The sequence below is a fragment of the Silurus meridionalis genome, chromosome 6, assembly GCF_014805685.1.
Source record: "Silurus meridionalis isolate SWU-2019-XX chromosome 6, ASM1480568v1, whole genome shotgun sequence".
In the NCBI taxonomy this organism is placed as follows: domain Eukaryota; kingdom Metazoa; phylum Chordata; class Actinopteri; order Siluriformes; family Siluridae; genus Silurus; species Silurus meridionalis.
Genome location: NC_060889.1, coordinates 11,709,590 through 11,730,506, shown reverse-complemented (window position 1 = coordinate 11,730,506; position 20,917 = coordinate 11,709,590). Strand labels below are relative to the sequence as shown.

Sequence of the window (20,917 nt, the reverse complement as noted above, 5' to 3'; positions counted from 1 at the left end):
CAGCAGAACATTGCTCAGAGCATCACATTGCTCTGCAGTCTGCATTCTTCTCATTGTAATATTTCTTCCACAGGTAAGCAAAGCACACACACTCAGCCATTCATAAGATGTGTGTTCTGACACCTTTCAGTTATAGTCAGCAATCTTTTTTTTTCTCAGAATTTTGTCCTCCAGTTGTTCTTCCATTTAATCGTACCAAACAGGTTAGCCTTCCTGTGAGCCTGACACCATTTCACTGTTTTTCCTTCCTTGGACCACTTTTGGTTAGCACTAAGCACTACACACTAGACATGCCACAAGACTTGCTGTTTTGAAGATGCTCTAACCATCACAATGTGTCCTTGTCAATGTCACTCAGCTTTAAACACATACATTTTGAGTAGTGACTGCTCAATTGCTGTCTAATATAGCCTACCTTTTGACAGGTGACACTGCAACAAGCTATTCACTTCATCCTGTCCAGTGGTTTAATATCAGGGCTGATAGGTGCATTTAAATATGTATTGTTATTAGATATTTTTCCACAGAGTTGTAAATTTTTATTATTAAACAATACTGTGATGAGGAGTTGTATATAATAGCAGTTCTAACAGAAGTAAATAGTAACAGTAGTAAGTCAGTCATAAAATAATTCACAGGCAGTAACTTACAATCAATGTGAGACAATAATATAAAAAAAATCTATGTTATAGTTTTCGATCGTAACAACCTGCAAAGGAACATGTATGGTGAAAGTTCCACATACACTTGTTGATATAGTGACATGAATTTGTTAGGAGACACTTATTCACCTCTAGATGGAGTTCTCTTTTATTTAGAGATCACTCTGTGCAGCTTGGGAGAGTTATACATGAACACTAAACGATCCATTAAGTTACTGAGTAACTTAAAAACTGTGTGTGGATTTGCACTGTAATTCATAGATAGTATAGAATAGTATAGAATTTAATTGAATTTAAGTTATTAAGAATTTCTGAAAGAAAAAAGTAAAGTAAATTTGTCAGCAAATTTACAGATGCCTTTTTCAAGAAAAAAAAAACAGGTACATAAATAAAACGGTAAAAAATGAATGCAAGTACAGTCGAACCCACTTATCTCGACCTTGGTTAACTCGCCAATCCTATTAAGTTGACGTTTTTGAAGTGGAACCGCCAACTTCTCGCTTTGTCTTAGCATTTTCTCATCGGTTATGTCGATTCTTTTATGTCGCCAAACCCTAATATCTCGAGCACAAGGGGGGACAATTTTGCCACTTAATGTCAGTTATCTTTTTATACATTTTTTTTATTAATGTTGACACTGGTTCACATTTTGTAAAAACGAACTACATCCCGCACGTTTTTTGTGATTTTGTGAGCGATCTTTGTGTTTGCAATGTTGGAGAATATAATAAAGGTTTGTTTCGGGAATTGACAGTGGTTTGTATTGTATACTGGTAAATCTCTATGCCTTTTGTTGTTAACAAAAATGTATGTACATTTTTATAGCATGCCTTCATCAAACAAATCGCATCAACGCTGTTGTGTAAAAAAATCTCCAAAAACACGTGCATGTACATTCTCATTTATTAACGCACATCATGTACATAAAGAAATTTCAAGCACATGTTAATATATTGCCGCCATATTGGTTTTCGTTTATCCTGATCATCGGTTATCTCGACGCTTTTTGGCGTCCCCTGCGCCGGCGACATAACCGGGTTCCACTGTACATGCTGTTTATAAAGCTGTTTTATGTGCATTATAAATATGTATATGGATTCTAACTTTGTGGTATCAGCGAAGAACACATCACTTATGATGATAACTTGTGATTATTAGGCTGAAAGGCATAGTGGGTCCAACACATGTAGTTTTACACACACTTACATGTGTGACCCCCCACAACACACACACACACATGCATACACACATGCATACTGTAAATACAGAACTAAAATGACACAGAGTGTGAGAGAGAGAGAAAGAGAGGGCAGATGGCTTTCCTTTTTGGCACTTCCTGAAATCATGGCAGTATTATGTGAGCCAAGAAAAAAAATGTTCAGATGATGGCAGGGAGATACATTCATAGAATGCCTAATGCAGGTTAGACTGGCTTACCTAAAACCTTTCTCTCTCTCTCTCTCTCTCTCTCTCACACACACACACACACACACACACACACACACACACACACACACACACAAACAGTGGAAATGATTCTTATTGGTTTCTGTAAATGAAATAAACTAAGTAAGTAATGATACTATGAAACTAGTCCCTCTGACTGGTCTGTGGTGTTACTGTATATAGAACTCTGATGTTTCTCTTAGTCTCCTCCTTCATGACCTATAAGCACCACAGCGAGCTTCAGCAGCATCAAATGTCAGGATTTTTTTAACACATTGATGTTTAAGCTGCCACACAAATCAGTGAAACTTTGTCTAATTAGAGCAACAGTGAGCATTATTATTGCAAATAACACACAAACACAATACAAAGTAAATATTTTGTTCTCAATTACATGCCTTTTGCTGTATATTTGTTGAATAGTCATGCCATATTAAACCCAAAATAAGAGTAAAAATAATAAAGGCAAAACTATCAGCATCCTACATTCACAATTCTTGTGAAATTTAATCAAGTAGCAGTGAGCACTGTTCAGATTAGCGGTGTGATGGTAGTAGAAGTCGGGCTATTTTAAGCACCACTTCCTCCTTCGCCTCTTTGCAGCTTTGAGTCCCCATGGAAACAAAGCTGAGGCGTTTCCAAAGGAGACGAGTGGTCCTCTGTGCATTTTCATCCTGACTGGAAGTCCCTAGAGTTTAAGGGCATGAGCCAATCAATTAACATCTGAAGAATAGACAGGAGAAAAAGGTAAGAGATGGAGTTTTTTGGGAGGGTAGGATGTTGTTAAAATATACTATATAATATATATATATATATATATATATATATATATATATATATATATATATATATATTTTTTTTTTTTTTTTTTTTTTTAAGGTTATTTTATTTGATTTCTTTTTAAGTTTCCCTTAGATATAGACAAAGCATTCTCTAGCTACAATACCACACATGAAAGAAAAGGAGAGAGAAACAGGGACAAAGAATGGAACCTTCAGTTCACACCCAAGAATAAAAAAATCCACAAAATCCCACCTACAAAGATGATCTCATTCATTGCCTGGCTTATACACACACGCACGCACACACACACACACACACACACACACACACACACTTTGTTTTGCATTGAATGCATTACAGCTACACAAAGAACAAAACAGGCTCTTGGAAACACAATGTTTAAAGCACCCCAATGAATATAATAATGAATGTAATGATTAATAATTAATCTAATCATTAATATAATGATTAAGATCACACTCGTTCAGTTCTACTATTGTCCCAAGTTTGGTCAGGTGTATAGACTGTGTACTGTAACGCTTAGATACCCTATGAACTGTAGTTACTGGTGCATGATAAAGAAACACACAATTACTGAATACGCACTATATTTCCTCTCACAAATTAAAACATACACTAGTTCTGCCACAAAAGAAGATTTTGTCCTTCATTTAATGCCTGTGCTAACAACTGAAATAAGGGGCACAATTAGAACAGGGATTAGAGTTAATCTGGTGGTTGCATTAGGACCCGCCCACTCGTGTGCTCTTCACTGCTCTTTCTCGCTTGGGTTTGTTTAATTAACAACTTCAAGTCACCAAAGGAAAGCAGGCACATTTGGACTAGAATAAACAGCTTGAAAATGTGGCTCGTCAGCTAAACAACCCCCGCACCCACACACACACACACACACACAAACACTGCTGCTGAAGATTAGAATTCACAAAGCCACAAATATTACTAATGGCAGTTATATAGTTACAGCCACCAAGAAGCCGAGGGAAATAATAAAAATAAAAAAAAAGCAGATGCAGGTGATACATCTCTGGGATGGTTATTTCTACATAACTATCAGATATGGTTTAGTGTGATGCATCAATACATCAGCGTAACAGCTCTCATATATACATCAGAACAAAGTACAGAATGTAAAGAATTTTAACTTATGTTATGTTACGCATTTAATCAATCTGCATCTATTTTTCTTTATTTAGTGGACAAAATATTCATATTTGTTGTCAAATCCCAGAAAGCTTTGTATGTTTGTGTGTATTAATATAGCCCTTACTACTATACACCAGAAACAGCAATTTGCTAAACAGAACATTATTCAATGCTTGAACCAGAAACACTGAAAAAACCCACATACTCTCTAATGTAACTAATGCAATCTAAAGTTACTCAGACTGACAAGCAAGATTTTTTCTGCCCCACTGATCTTCCTACTCAAGCTTCTGCTAAAAGTTAAAACCTAGCCTTAATGTGAAACAAATACAGCACCTCCCATTTCTATTCATATATGAGTTCATTTAAAGCATGTCTATTTTGAATCCATATAATATGTTTATATTTGGTTTCGTCCCTACTGTTAACAGACACAGGATATCAGAAACAAGGAATTGATCCAGTGTTCCTGTTTTCTGTCCAGAATCATGGCTGCCATGATTACACATATGCAAAAACCAGTTAGATGACAGAGGGGGAATCACAGTCAAAGCAACTTCATGTGCATTAAATCTATTAAAAAAATATGATTAATCTTCCGAATTCCTATGTATTTTACAGGAGACTGGGTTATCCTTACCTGGACAGCCACAGTCCATCCACTCATGTGTGTTTGAGGACTAGGGACGTCCTCTGAGCAATATCCAGACACAACAAAAAGGGAGGAGGATTTAAAAACAGAGGAAGAGATCGGACAGGTCCAGAGTAAAGGAAGGCCATACAGACGGTTACTGAAAGTCGAGTGGATTACTGTTCATCAGGCTGGAGGTATTAGCATGCTGTGATATCTTAGACTCACACACACACACACACACACACACACACACACACACACACACACACACACACACACACACACACAGATGCTACCGAAGCAGTTTACAGGATTAAGCCGCTAGATATCCTGAAGTCTTTTCATCTGATCCAGAATCAGGTCTTAGCTTGAGGAACAAACTTACACAGCCATGCCACACACTTTACACACTCCACACAAACCTACACACAAGACACACACCCAGTGTGCACAACGGGATGGTCCCCAAAATCCCTAGCATGGAATTTCTGCATAGATGCCATGTTTGTGATTGTATGTTGATATTTGGTATTTGTGTGTGTTTGTGTGTGTGTGTGTGTGTGTGTGTGTGTGTGTGTGTGTGTGTGTGTGTGTGAACATCTATGGATCCATGGTTAAGTTCTGATATCAGGTATGTTATAGCAGCCACAAAAAATACTTTTTCTTTCTTTTTCTCTTGCTCTTGAAGTAAAAAAAAAAAAAAGCATTGTCATGTTATCAAGAAACCAGAAAGCGAAGAGACCTCTGCCCTAAACGCACAACTGTTCCTTAAAGCTCTGCAGTAATGTCTCCTTTACACAATGATAAATAAGAATACAAAAAACCTAAGCATAGCGATGACTACACATCTTGCTTAAAAAAATAACACCAAAATCAGATTAATGTTAGATTGTGTAAAAATCAGCTATCCAAATTCCTGTGTCAGTTGTTACGATCGAGTTAAATCAATAAAAAACCTTCAGCCTGCAAGCAGTTTCAAACCTGTAAATAACTGATCCTAATTAAAATGAATTGGAAGCTTTCCAGTCCTAACAAGTTAATACATCATAAACAGCAGATATGATAAACTTTATTAATGAGCCAATCTAGAAAAAGTGATAGGCGCAGGCAATAGATACAGATCACACATACAACCAGTCCCTTTGCAAATAACACACTGGGAATGCAAGCTGCAAGATGCATTTCTTATTGCATCATGGCCCACAGTCCATACATTGTACTATACTGTATGTTCACTGATTTATAAAGTTTTAGACTTAAAGACTTAAATTGAAACTTGTTTAATAAATGCAGCAATGTAATATTATAAACAACCAGCCACTATCCAAACTTACTACATTTGCATATTTCCTTATAGCTTGCTATTCCAAATAAAAAAGAACAGTAAGCTCATAAAAAAATCCCATCCAGATTTTGTTAGACTGGAAATGTTTGATTATAGGCATAATGTGATACATTGACACATCCCTCAAAGACCACAATTAGACCCAAAGCCTGCAGAAAGACAGACAGAGACAGACAGACAGGTAGACAGTGCTTTTTCCAGAAAATTTGTAATACATTACAATCCCCCATACTGTTGCTCAGTAAATTTATAGGAAAAATGAGTCCAGGTGCACCGAGCCAAAAAAGATTTAATCAATAAAATCCATCACCATGTGTCTAACATTAGCAAGCTCTCTTGGCACTCTATAAGAGAACGAGATCTTTAAACTAAGGATGTCAAACTGCCACTAATCTGTGTGCTCCACATGGATAAACTTGATAATAGACGTTAGTGTCACGGTATTTTCGGTTGCTCGGAAGGACAGGCGTAAGTGGGAGGAACTTATTTAAAAGCGTTAGTGCAGGTTGCCAAACTGACACACGAAATGCAAGCAGCATTTAGTGTTAATTTATAGTCCACACTGATTGTACCCTAAAAGGCTAAACAGCTAACTTTAACCATCTGCTGCTAAAAATACCATAACAATGTCTAGGGTCCCAGCAACTGCCCTATGCAACGACAGTGACAAATTGTTGACAATTTTCACAACAAAATATTTCAAGAGAGACAAATAGACAAATACAGTGTAACCTGTCTCATTTCTGCCTTGTGTTTCTTATACTGATGAAATCAGAGAAATTTGGTCTGAATTTGGAAACTAATCAAATAGAATAGAATAATAGCATGACAAAAACATTGATTAATATAAAAAATAAATAAATAAATTATTTTAAAGCAAAGATGAAATTAGATTAGGGGGGGTTTGTAATGGAAGAGAGAGAGAGAGAGAGAGAGAGAGAGAGAGAGAGAGAAAGAGAGTGAGAGAGAGAGCAAATAAAATTCTTTTTAGGCCCTTCCTGAAATCCTGGCAGTAATATTCAAGCTACACATTCAGTATATATACGAACATGCGTTTGTTTCTACCTAAATTATCTTTTATGATAACCTTTACTCAAAACCACATAATCGATAGCCTGCTGCTCTTTTCTATAGTACCTCCTTTTTTTTCATTAAGCTTTTCATGATAAAGTGGATATGTTGAGTCCATCTACGTCTAAAACCAATCAACTGTCTATAGGTCTGAAAATAAGCATCAGCTACTGTAGCTTTTCATAAATATTTACACCTCTGTGGAACAGCAGTCAACGTGGTGACATTTGCTCAAGTGGCTTAAGTCCCAATTTCCCATTGCTGTTGTTAGACACAAGTAGCACCCCACAATCCCCCATGACATAAATAAATAATACATCACTGGATTGGGGCAGCAGACAGACACATTATTCGAAATGGCCTGAGGCTTTCTAAAAGTGCCGGCGTGTGCAGTGCTCATTAAGCCTAGAATTCATTTCCATATTTTCAATTTCGAAGGGTTTCGAAATTCTATGGTCCAGTTTATACAGGAAAAGCAGCAATGAAAAAAAAAATTGGGCACCTCTGACACCAGCTAATAACCCTCAGAATCTGCATAAATATTTTATAATGCTATATCGCTTCTGGCAGACCATATAAAGACATAATTCTGGATCTCAATGTAACAGCTGAGGTGAATGTGAGGTCTTACATCATTGAGTACGTAGGCTTTTAAACGCTGTCTGCTGAGAACAGTTACAAGTTTAGAGCCAGTTTGCTAATCACTGCTCTGCAATCCACTGTAAATAATTAGGAAACTTCAGAAAACACAAATGTTGCATAGCAGTGGTGGTTTGCTTAAAAAATGCTAAGCTGCATGATGTCTTTATTCATAACGTCATTATTTTAAAACTCTATTGACCAATAGTAAATTTTGTGCCCTAATAATAAGCAAATCTGAGATGAGCAATGTTTTTATGAACTAATTTGCTCTAGATGTTAAGGTGTTTTTTTTACATGTACCTTACAGCACCCTGAATTTTTTTCTTTGCATATCCATGGGAAGCACAGAGGGTTAAAGGTCTTGCTCCGAGGTCCAAGTGTGGCAGCTTGGAGATACTCAAGCTTAAACCCCTCTGACCTTCCAATCAGTAACCCAGAAGCATAACTACTGAGCTACCATCCCCATTATGTTATTATTACACTGTTATTATTAAATCTAGTGGTCAAAAATTTGAACTTATATAACAAGTTGTCTATCAGGATCGAATGCTGCTCAATGTACAAGGGTGGAGCAATGGACAGAAGAGTTAATAAAAGGGTTGCTAGATTAGTTTAAAAAAATACTCTGCTGCCAATAAAATACACAGAAAATAATCAGAGTATTCTCTCTTGAAAGGGGAAAGGAAAAGGATTATAGAGTGGATCTTGTCATTATGTAGAAAAGCATCCTTGATTCCTTCACAAACACCTGACAAAAAGAGGGAAAAAGTATGTTTCTTTTTCAATAAAATTTTTTTTTGATAGTGTCAAGTCTACTTAGGATGGGAAATATACCTGCTTTATTGAACACAGTCGGAAAGTAGTGCATCTTAAACCAGTAAGCTTTTATGTATAAAAGTATGTTGTTGGCTCTTAACTCTATCTATTACAAGGTTATTCAGGCGTTTTAGTATAGCCAAATCTGAGAGCCTCCTAAAGTATTTTGTTTGTTATAAATGCCATCCTGTCCCACTAAAATGTATGATCATAGGACGCTCCTGTTACAGAGAGAGACGAGTCTTTGTGAATCATCTGAGCAAATTTCATTAAAGCAATATGGCAAAGTTGAAGCAAAGTGAACAAGACAGTGTTACATTGTGTGAGCTGAACTCAACAATGCATGAAGACAGCATGAGGCCTGAACAGAGGTAGAAAAGCCTTCCAATGATGTCCCCTCAGCATCAAAAAGTACATTGATAGCATCTCAACAAAGGTTTTCAGATGGGAAATGACACAGTGCCCAGTGTTTCAGCCGTCTGACATTTTCAGAAAGAGAAACCAGGCTCAAGCTTATAGTTGAATCATTATGCACATTGACACACACACAGTCAATGGCTTTCTTGTTCCTATGGAACTGTCTGAGGACACCACTCACTTTCTCACACTCTCTTCCCCTGTGTGGGGCATGCACTTACAGTGTAGTCCATACAAGTGCAAGAGAAAATCAAAAAATGCCTCAGAATACCAATGGGATGTAACATGGCACAAGCAAATGCGCCATTCTGGAAAATATGTTTGGCAAGGAAATATCTTCCATTTCAAGTACAACCCTGATGGGGATCATCTATTACATAAGAATTCCCATGCTATTCAATGAACTCCTTCTCAAACACAACCAGTAACAAAGAGAACCTGATAACAAAGCTTTCGTTTGGCTATTCTTGATTTTAGTTGCATTGTAGATAAGAAACCAAGCTGTCGCAGGACTCTGTAGTCATTAATCACAATTAGCTGACAATACACCACTCTGACAGCAGCAGTGCGCACAAATGCAGTTCGCTCTCTAGCAAATGCGCAGTTCTCTGTCCCAAAATAGAGCAAGCCATGTTATATAGTATGGCCTCATTAGCATATATTAATGCGCTAATCAATAGAGACCACTTAAAAAGTAAAAATAGGAAATGCTTTGACGGAAGAAATTACCATTTCAGAAGACTGAATTTGTTTATTTATTCACTCATTTGTTTCGCTAATGTTTTCATGTATTTATTCATTAATTTTAGTTAGCAGTATTCCTTGAACAGGTTTAAGGCATAAGTATCTACTCTACAGTTTTTTTATTTTAATTATTTACACTTTTCTGTGTGTGTGTGTGTGTGTGTGTGTGTGTGTGTGTGTGTGTGTGTGTGTGTGTGTAATCTCCCAAAGAAATTATTTTTTTCCAAATAATATTTGTACTCATATTTTGACTTTAATGCATCAACAATAATACATGATAGGCAATGGGATCAAACAATGAGTGCTTTATAAATTAAAAGCATATTAGTAGTAACCTATTCAAGCACCACAGAGATTTTAATAATCCCTCCTTGAATTTAAAACCTAAAGCGAATCATGCGTTTAAAAAAGCAGGTTTGTCTTAGGGCTTTAAGCTCTGTTTCTGTTTCATTTGTTAGCAGAAAGGAGAACTGAGAAAAAGAGAGAATAATAGCAGAACAAATAGGATTGCATGCTACTACAGCACTGGCTCTGTAACTGGATTACATCTAACACTGTGAAGATGCTCCTTGCTACAAAAGATGTGTTTATATACAAATGCTATGTATGTATGTATGTATGTACGTGCAGTATTTTTGTGTATGTGTGCATATGTATAGGTCATCCCTCCATGACAAAAATCCAAATGAGAGACAGAGAAAATAAGTTTGTTAATAGAACTGACCTGTATAATGAACACAAACATAATGGAGAGGAAGAGAAACAGGAAATGAGGGGATATGATTAAAGAGTACCAGCCAAGGTGAAAGCACAGAAAATGTGACACCATTGAGGCTCAGAAGGGAGATGTGTGAATGAGCTGAAGTAATTAAACTTTGGAAGGCATAGAAGCAAGAAGGGGGAAAAAGAGAGAGAGAGAGAGCTTTCCGGATATGGAATTGTAATCAATCAATTTAGACAGGAGATCCCATTTCCCAACCTTCTTCATAAGATATGTATGTGTTGGAATAGTAAGCATTTCCTAGTTACTCACGCATTTCCTTAGATAATATCCAGAACTGAAACTCTTCTGTGAGACCAGAATGAAATAAAACAGATCCATTGTGTTTCCAGTAAAACAGATATATTTTATGACAAGAACATCACACACATTGTGTGTGTGTGTGTGTGTGTGTGTGTATATGCGAGGTGACAATTTGTCTGTTATAACACAGGCCTAAATATAACACTTTGTGATCAGTGTATCAGGAAATGCATGCAATTGAGATTTTCACCATCTATCCTGTCAGAGATGATTAAGTTTAAACAAATCTAATTCCATTAGACATGGCTGCCTGAGTTTCATTTTATTTCTCCATGTTACCCTTTCTGTCATTTACATAAACTGGAGCCTTTATGGCATTTTAACAGTGACAAAGATTTGAAAGATAGAAAGTGACTACCCCTAACCCTAGCTCTGTCAAGTCAGTTCTGAATGAACTTATCTATACAGAGGTATTAAAAGAGATTTATTTAAAATCAATACACTACAGGTTTATCCTAATAGGAGTGGTCTCTTAAAAAATGACCCACCCTTATCGGCAGCGCACGAGGGCTCACTGAGTGGTTTGACAAGTATAAACTATATATTAATTATATACGACGGGTTTTCATTATCATTCAGCCACCATATAGGGAAGCTATCATAGAATAGAATAGCCTTTATTTGTCACATATACATTACAGCACAGTGAAATTCTTTCTTCGCATATCCTAGCTTGCAATGAAGCTAGGGTCAGAGCGCACGGTCGACCATGATACTGAGCACAGAGGGTTAAGGGCCTTGCTCAAGGGCCCAAGTGTGGCAGCTTGGCGATACCGGGGCTTGAACCCCAACCTTTCAGTAACCCAGCGCCTTAACCACTGTGCAACCACTCCCCGGTGCACACTCATGTGCTTTCTTCAACATTTTATTCTGCTGCTTCTGCTGCATCACAGGGCAGCAGAACACATTTTCCTTCATTACTTCCTCAGAACAAAGTGACTGAGGAATACTAAGGTATACTAAGGTTATTGGAGTTTAACTGAAAAAGAAATAACAGAAATAACTAGCACCCTGAGAAACACATTTAAGGGTTACATCACAAGCATTATGTGTAATTTGGATTTTAAAGGACACAAAAAAATGGTCTGTTATGCAAAAGCTTTCAGTGTTGCTGTGCAGGTAAAATTCTGCCCTCTTTCTGTGCCAATCCCATTCATTCATTCGTCCATTCATAAGCAATCTGAATTGATTAAAAGAAAATAAAAGACAAGGAATGAACACATCCATAATGTCAGCAGAAAATGAGCCCTGTACATTTCAAAGGAACCAATAATTGCATTAACACGAAAAAAGAACTTTCAAACATGAACATCAGTGACACTTTCCAGACATCCAGCTCTTTATTATTTTTGTCTGGCTCTCACTCACTGCTCTAATTTTCCTTGGCCTAAGAGTCATAATATAAATAAAATAGTCCATTAATAACTAGTGCATTAAATGTTAAAAAGCAGACTGTTCCAGACCAACTTGTAAATATTGTTCAAATTTAGAATACTGAAGAACAAATTACTTATCAAATTTTGTATTTTTATATTACATACATTGTACTCTTTTAGTATTATGTATATAATATTATTTTCATGTGCAGTAGCCAATTTCTATCTATAAGGTACCTTAAACACTGTGCACATTAGTGTGTATGCATGTTATTAATTTAATATAGAGTACATTTGATCCCCACCACAAAAAACCCCAAAGTTTTATAGAAATATCCAGAACATTATTATGACCACTGAAAACGGATGATTACCAAACAGAACTTTTCACATTAATTTGCACTACTCAAATGCTAGATGGCCATGCTAAAGGCAATGTCATATGATTGACAGCGCATAATCTAATTTGGAAATAGGCACCGTTAGCAGTTTACTCTGCACATACATAAAAATGTTGTGGGGTAGACAAAGAAATATGAATTTCCCTAAAAACAAAAACATATCCCAAAAGGTCTTCCATTTACTTATGTTGATCACTAAGCATTGAATCTAAACATAGCTACATTCCCTTAACATGCCAGTGATTTGGCCAGAATACCCATTATTTCATTATTTTACAAATAAATTAACAAAGTCTAGACTGTTTAAAGAATAAATATAAAAAAGGGCCTGAACTACTTACCATTTGTTCACAAATTCAAAACAAATCATTTTCCATATGTCTTAGTTTTACATTCATATATTTTTTTTTAATAACTGATTCCATACTATGTATGAAACTGAAAAAGATATAGTCTTCTTTGTAGAAGCAGCAGTCGATCTGATAAATGCCTCCTCATCCACTCAGTACACAGACATAGAGAGACATTTATCCTCAGTGTCAGTCTGGCACATAATTTTACCTGACATTTTTATGGGTCAACCTTTTTACTATTGGCAAGTTGTCACTGATTGGAAAGGTATAGAAATCAACAGCTGTAATTATGCTGTACAGTAAACATTTACAGATAGTTGCTGAGACGTTTACAACGTATTAACTTACTAATTACTAATTTAGCACATTCAGTATATGTTTAATGAAGGAGTCTTACAGCATAACTGAGGCTCCGGGCAAAATCATTTTATAAACTCGTTACACTTTGTTACAAAATAATAATAATAAGGTCACTGCTTACATATTTTAGTAATTAGTAGTGATTTCAGGACCAAATTTCTCAGTTGATATAATGGGTCCAGAGTGGCAAAAATCCACAGATAAGAAAAATATTAGAAAAAAAAAAAGGATAGCTCTTGACTTAAATTGTGAACAGACAGAAATGCTTTAATATTCATTTAAACCAGTCGAGTTTCTGTTCGGGAATGTAAGACAGGATGGCAGAAACAGGTGCCATGGAAACAAGAAGTCTGACTTTAACTTAAAAAAATGAAAGGGAACGAAAGAGAGAGACAGAGAGAGAGTGAGAGAGAGTGAACATCTGTAATTAAGTTATGTTTTGATTGTATTCAGAGGTCAGAAGGTAGAAGTGTTTTTATTTTGTGTACATCAGGCTTCTACAATCATCTTCATGATGTAATCAAAGCCAGATTTCAAATAAAATTTGAATTGTTTCTTAGAGTTACAAACACCAGTAGGGCAGTAGGGAGGGATGAATATATAGTCCACTATTTCTGGTAATTATTATTTTTTTAGATAATTAATTCTGTGTTTGCAGTCCTTCAATGAAATACTTTATAGAATGTATTTATTTTCTTTCCCAGAGTGTTTCTTGCTCTACATTAGCAGCTTAATTCCAGCAAGCATAGATCAAGCTTTCCATCCTTTCTAATCATTAGTTGGTTTATGTATAAAGTTTATTTATTATAATCAGGGTGGAATGAATGCCTTCCTACCTGACTGAGAATGTGATTTCACCTGTATGCACTTCTCCATCAGCAATATTTAGCTAAACCTAATACATTAGTTACTTTTTTAGCCTACTAATTGCCAGATGCCACCCAGGGATGATCCCATGTACAGTATAAATCCAAATGCACATGGCACCATCTCACCATCTAGCTTATCAGGCTTGTTGATGTTCACAGGCTTGGTTGGGTCCACAGTTGTAAAATGCCCTTTTTAAACTTTCTACTATTCTCCACATTTAGCTACTTGGCAGAACAACTGTAAAATCAATTACTTCAACACTCCATTACTCTGACTTCCTGTTTCAAAAGGAAATATGCGAAGATCAACTTTCTAATCACTTCACCGGAACTTCAAAAAAAGCATGAACAGTACAAAAGTACTATTCTTCCTCAGGCTTTGCATTCAATTAACTGGAGAAGAAGGACTGAAAATGAAGAATGAGAAGTCAGACAACACACCTGTGACTGGTAGTTGACAGAGCTGCAAATAAAAATCAACCCTCATACATTGGATTACGCATATTTTTCAACAAATGTTGGTGTTGCTCTTGCTTTTGATTCCAGAGAAGATCATAATCATCTGCCTTAAAGCATTTGTCAGCAGCAAATAATCCGATGCCAAAAACAACCTGTGACGTATTTATATCTTTAAAAGTGAAACAGCAAGGGCTTAGCCCTGTTACTCCATTATCATTTATTATTCATTAGTACTAATGAATTTTCGCACTAATGCTTTACAGTGCTATTATTTACACACCCTGTCACAAAACATAAAGCAATTTTTGTTGTGTTGTGAACATTTGTGTTCATTTAAACAATTATTAATGCAGCAACTGACATGCAGCTAAACCTTTGAGTGAACAAAAACAAAAAAAATGCATGTAACTGAGCGTGAACATTGGCCTTCATATGCATCTGATGCTTGTCATTAAGGGGTATTAACTGTGCGCCTCAATAAAAACACTGCCAGCCTACTTTGTCGCAGCTGGTCAGACCGCAGGTTCTAATCGCTAGCTGCTTTATGAGATGTGAATAGATTAATGGTGATACATTAAGTGACTTCTCTTTATTTAGATACATAAATAAACATACACTGCTGATTCATTCAGAGTGATTTTTTTTCTTAAATCTATCTGTTTCTCTGCCTTCAGACAAAGAGATTGGTTATAAGCAGGGTGGGGTCTCTCTCTCTCTCTCTCTCTCTCTCTCTCTCTCTTTCTCGCTCTCTCTTTCTCTGTATCTCCTTCTCTCTCAGATTTGGCATTAATTTCAAATTAGACATACTTCGTGCATGCAGTCATGTCAACGATAATCAATATATGTCCCTCACACCAACTCCTCTTTCATTGCCTCACTCCATCTTCTTCCCCTGTTCCTTTTGCCCCACAGAGAATGAGACTGTTGTCTAGGTTACGGGCCCCACCCTGTCTAATGTAGGTAAGCATACATTGGGCAATAGCATCTGGACATGTCATTATATATTGTTTGTCATGTGACACATTAGGCACATAAAAAACAACAAATAGTTAAAAGTTCGGTTTTGATGCAATTCGATCTCTGATCTTTTCTTTTGCTACAGCACTTTGTTGCCATGGAAACTGATGAGCTTCACGGGTATTTCCCATCTGTGTTGCTATTTGCCTTCCAGAAGACGCTTCGGGAAGGCGTCATGGTGAGATGGTCAAGAGAGCATCGGCGGTAAACAAGCACAGACACAAGCACCAGGTCTTTCATGTAGTGCGCAGATCACCTGACCTCATGGCCAAACCCCACCCATTGTGCTCCCAGATCGAACTTAATATAAATAAGTATATATATATATATATATATATATATATATATATATATATATATATATATATATATATATATAAATATGTAGTGTTCTGACAGCTTACCTGTTTTTAAATATTTGTAGTCAAACAAGGAGAACACAAGTCTGCTATATTTTTTAAGATGAGGCATGACATAAGCTATACAAAGCAGAATGACATTAAGACAGAGGTAAATGATCATCTGCACACCAATGCAGAAACCTTCCAGACAAGTCAAAGAATGTACTGAAATCTTAAATGAATGCCTTCTGAAAGTCTTCGCTTCTCAGCAACTCACACATCATGTTGTGCTTTGCTTTTTTACTGTGAAATAAAAGCTTGTGAGTTCAATACAGAAAACCGGCTTACACAGTATAACGCTATCACAGTGTTACAACTGTGAAACAGTTGGGTACAAACCAAATACAGGCCACATGCATGGCAACAGTTTCAAGAACTGCAGGATTCCTTTTTTATGCCCTTTGGATAAACTCTATTACTAGTGCAATGCCCTGAGCCAGAAACATATCGCCTACAGTTTGTACAGGAACAAACTCCTATACAACAACGTTGATTCTGCTTAGCCTGCTTGTTGAGGCCAAGCTAATCAACTCACTGCACAAAACAAGCTAATGAGTAAAACATTATATTAAATAAACTCTTAAGAACTACCTAACCATTTCCTGATAGCTTTATTTGAATATGTCACAACTCCAACATATTAATAACCAAAATGTGGGCCTGTATCCAAAATATGAGCAATGGAAACATTAATATTCCATATTCAAAGATTTACTCCACTCTAAGTTTCAAGATCTAGGTTGAATAAGTTATAGTGAAACAAATTAAATCAGGCCCATCTGTGGCCTAGTAATTCTGTAGTGTCGATCAATACCTTTTCTCCAATTAGGATTGACTCATGCTAGCACTGCATCCCACCAATTCTCCCTTTCACCAAATCTATCCCACCAGTGAAAAGGCTTGGTCTTGAATGCTCGGTTTAAAAATAGTCATGGGTTTCTGGCTTATACAATTGAATCTTGCTAAACGTTTTTTTTGCAAGAAATGCAAAAAATATTGTTTTAATTAGTAAGGCTAAGTTGTGTGCGTGCAAGCCGTTTGAAGTCGAAGATTATCATTTGGTTACACACTTTACTACCAAAATAGTGTAATTACAACAAATTATTCAGTAGTTACAGCAGACTAGTCTAAAGACACATGATAAGACTGGGACAAAGCAAACTTTATACCTGAGTTGCACATATTTCAACCTGCTATCCGCATCTCCATTTTTCTCAGGCGTTACTCCAGCAACATATAACTGCACTTTGGATTTCTACACTGTTCATCAGAACGAGAGCTTCTTTGTCAGCAACATCTTCATCAGCCTTCAAACCTGCTGCTCAGCATACACTGCTTTGAGTGTGATATGCTATAGCGCTAAGCATTCCCCAGGGAGCACAATGCTCTGAGAGATGATAGATGCCAAGAAAATCATCTATACTTTGCTCCTTAATTATACATGCCTTCAGGAAGATTGCCTAAAGTATTTTTTTTTGCAGCTGTTTTGAAAGTGTTGCAGCCACTTACAAGTGAAAGCCTGGAAATTATGGAGGCAAAACTGTAGCAAATACTGTCTTACTGGCATTAAAAATAAAGTCTGTTGGTCTAGTGATAAATAAATCTTTGGCATGTGCATATATATAAATATATATTCTTAATTGCCTTTTTAGTGCTCCACTCAGGCTGGATTGATGCAGTTGTCAACATGCAACCCATGCAATGTGAACAACATCTTTACACAATGTAAAAAATAAAAATTGAAAATGACTATTTCTCTATGAACTCAGCATTGAATCGATGACATTCAACAATAACAAAAAGCAGAATAAACTTAGTTCATTCATTCATTTAGCCGCAGTAAACCACTTTATTCTGGTCAGGGATTGCAGAGGATCTTGAGCCTATTGCAGCAACACTGGGTGTGAGCCAGGAATACACCCAGGTCTGTATGTTAGTCTGATGCAAAGCACAATACACACACATATATTCCCACCTAGGGGCAATTTAATGTAGCTAATCCATGTACAGACAGATTTTTGGTAGGTGAAAAAAGAGCAACCAGTAGACATTAAGAGAACATGTGAACCTTTTCACAGACTGTAACCCAAAGCTCCACATGGAACTATGGTTTCTGGAGCTACTTGTCAGTATTTCTATATGAAATATATACATATAATAAGAAGATAATGTGAACCTATGATTCTGTCAATGATTATTTAAAGTCTAGTAAGGTCAAAATTACCTTAACAGGCCACTCCTAAGATACATTTTGTAAATACCTGTCATTAAAAACAAACAGTCTGTCTTTCTTTCCCTCATTAGTGCTATAAACAAAGAAACACCACTCCACTCCAGTCTTCTGCACTGATTAAACCCCAGTCGCCTTGCCCCCTAGGCTATGCAGGGTTCAATGGGGGAGGGCATATCAATAATTCAAACACTGATCCCTCTTTGCCCTCTGCATCAAGAAAGAGAATCAGGATCAACTAGGGTGTGCTCTTCAGCTCATAGCCATTGTTTCTGTACTGCAGTTGTGACAGTCACAAAACTGGAGATCACCAAAGTGTCCCTTAAGCCCAGCCTTATAAAGCTAATGTACATTTTACACACATATATATCTGCTGTATCTAAGCTAACAAATCTAAACAATATTGCTCATACTAAAAATTGAGGTAAATGGTGGCTATATTGAGTAAATTCTATAACTATATGTTTCTTTATACCCTTTCTATCAATTTATAACCCTGAACTTATAAAGTGTCCTGTATTATAAGCTGAAGATTTTATTATCATACTTATAGAACAGTAAGCAATGTGAAATGACACTCATACTGTACCTTATGCACAGTGATAATGTGTAAATAATACAAAATAAATGAGATTTTTTCCCCCAAATTAAACTCATGCGATGAGTCACTAGGACCGTAGCCAATCCGATAAGCTTAAACTGTAGTTCGATTGGTTCGTGAGGTCCACTGGATTTGCTGTTGTCGATGAGATCATACACAGAAACAAAGAACATACATGGGAACATCAAATCATTCCAAACATCCAGCAGCAATTAATTACGAATGCATTATAAAATGCTTTTCAGGAGAAATTAACTATTGATACACAGGTGCAAGAAACATAAACAACAGTTTCCTTTTTTTCCTTTTCCCAGATTAACAAAACACCCACACCCCAGTGAATTGAACACTCTAAAATAACACTAAATGCATTATTTAGTCTCGACTTTAAGAACAGAGGTGATGTGTGCAATAACAACCACAACGAGACGTGGACCCGCCCCATATTCAGCGCTGATCTCCACCACGAGGAACAAAGGTGCTTCACGACATTCCAGAATACAAGAGTGAGAGTGTAGCCACTGAGTGAGCCACTGTAGAAACTCTCAATATAGAAAAAACAGTGCATCATATATTAAACTAACCACAGATTAGATTACCACAGAGAGAGAGAGAGAGAGAGAGAGAGAGAGAGAGGGGAAAGTACACTCTGGAGGATATGTAGCAATAAACACAGGGAAGAACAAAATGATCAGCACTTCTTTTGGACACACACACACACCCAACAAAAAAAAAATCTATCATTACATCTTTATTCCCAAAACAGAATTCTCATTAAGGCATGCACCCTGGTAATAATAACATCTGGGCATCAAGCCACACACCCACACCCAAAACCACACACACACACACACACACACACACACACACACACACACACACACACACACATAGCATGGTACCTGCCTATCAGTCAGCCTCATGGGACAGCATCAGGCACTTCTGGCCAGAAATGAATCTCTAAGCAGAGCACAAACAATCCCTAATTCCCTCCGACCTGCTGCTCCATATACAGTCCTAAATTTCACCATGCCACTAAATCAAATATAAACCGTTTTTTAAATATTCCTGAGAACAAACCAATTGTTCACCAACTGTACCAAAACTGTACAATTAAAGGAAAACTAGATTCGCCAATACTAAAAAACCTTTCTCAAAATCTCAGGATGTGCACACATCCATTCCAGAAACCAATTACTCCCAACTGGAGTTGGCATTTACCTTTTTGGGTTTCCTCCTTCTTCCTCCGAGCCCGTTTAACCTGTCTGTAGCCTCCATCCTCAGATGGGACTGGGTGTCTTCATTCATTCCACCACAAAACTCAACTTTTTTTTTTTCTTTTTGTTATTTTCGACCTTTTAAGTCACTAAGAGGTTTGTCCACTCCTCCATCCAACAGAGCTCCTTCCACACCCTCCACTCAATTACTCTGTACTGACACAGGCAGCAAGAGGAGCGCAAAGCCCTGGAAAAGGGGGGAGTGGCTCAAGGATAAAAAGAGAGTGAGAGAAGAGAGAGAGAGAGCGAAAGATACAGACGGGGGAGGGAGAACGGCAAAGGGGAAGAGCACAATGGTGTTGCCATGACAGCAGCTGCCACGAATGTTTATCTGGAAGAGTAAGCGAGGCAGCTTAATACACCAGCTTATGGCACGTACATGTTTGTGAACATTTGGCGTATGAAAAGCAAAAAGGGGAAAATAAATAAATAAATAAATAATATATAATTATTGATTAAACTTTTTGTCCATGTAAAATGTATATTTTAAATATATATATAAAATAAAATTTTCCTTATTGTATATATATATATATATATATATATATATATATATATATATATATATATATATATTTACAATAAGGAAAATTTAGATATTTTTTTTATATTTAAAATATACATTTTACATGGACAAAAGTGGATGGATGTAGAGGGAAAAAAAAAAATCACTGTTTTTATTTATGCTACATTCCTGAATGATGATGATGATGATTCCAGTTATCAAGCTAGCAAGCATGTGTGTATTGGCACTAGCTGTCAAAA

General features: G+C 36.6%; 1 long non-coding RNA gene across 2 annotated transcripts; it reads left to right on the top strand.

Annotated features, from left to right (window-relative positions):
* Positions 1-4,759: 4,759 nt before the first annotated feature.
* Positions 4,760-17,759, top strand: LOC124386869. 2 transcript variants are annotated; one of them, XR_006926040.1, is made up of 5 exons: positions 4,760-4,883; positions 5,309-5,320; positions 15,539-15,586; positions 15,729-15,847; positions 17,263-17,759. It is a non-coding gene; the product is annotated as an uncharacterized LOC124386869 (long non-coding RNA). The 2 variants fall into 2 exon arrangements; XR_006926041.1 differs by lacking the exon at positions 5,309-5,320 and having other exon boundaries at positions 4,788-4,883; positions 17,263-17,758.
* The last annotated feature ends 3,158 nt before the right edge of the window (positions 17,760-20,917 follow it).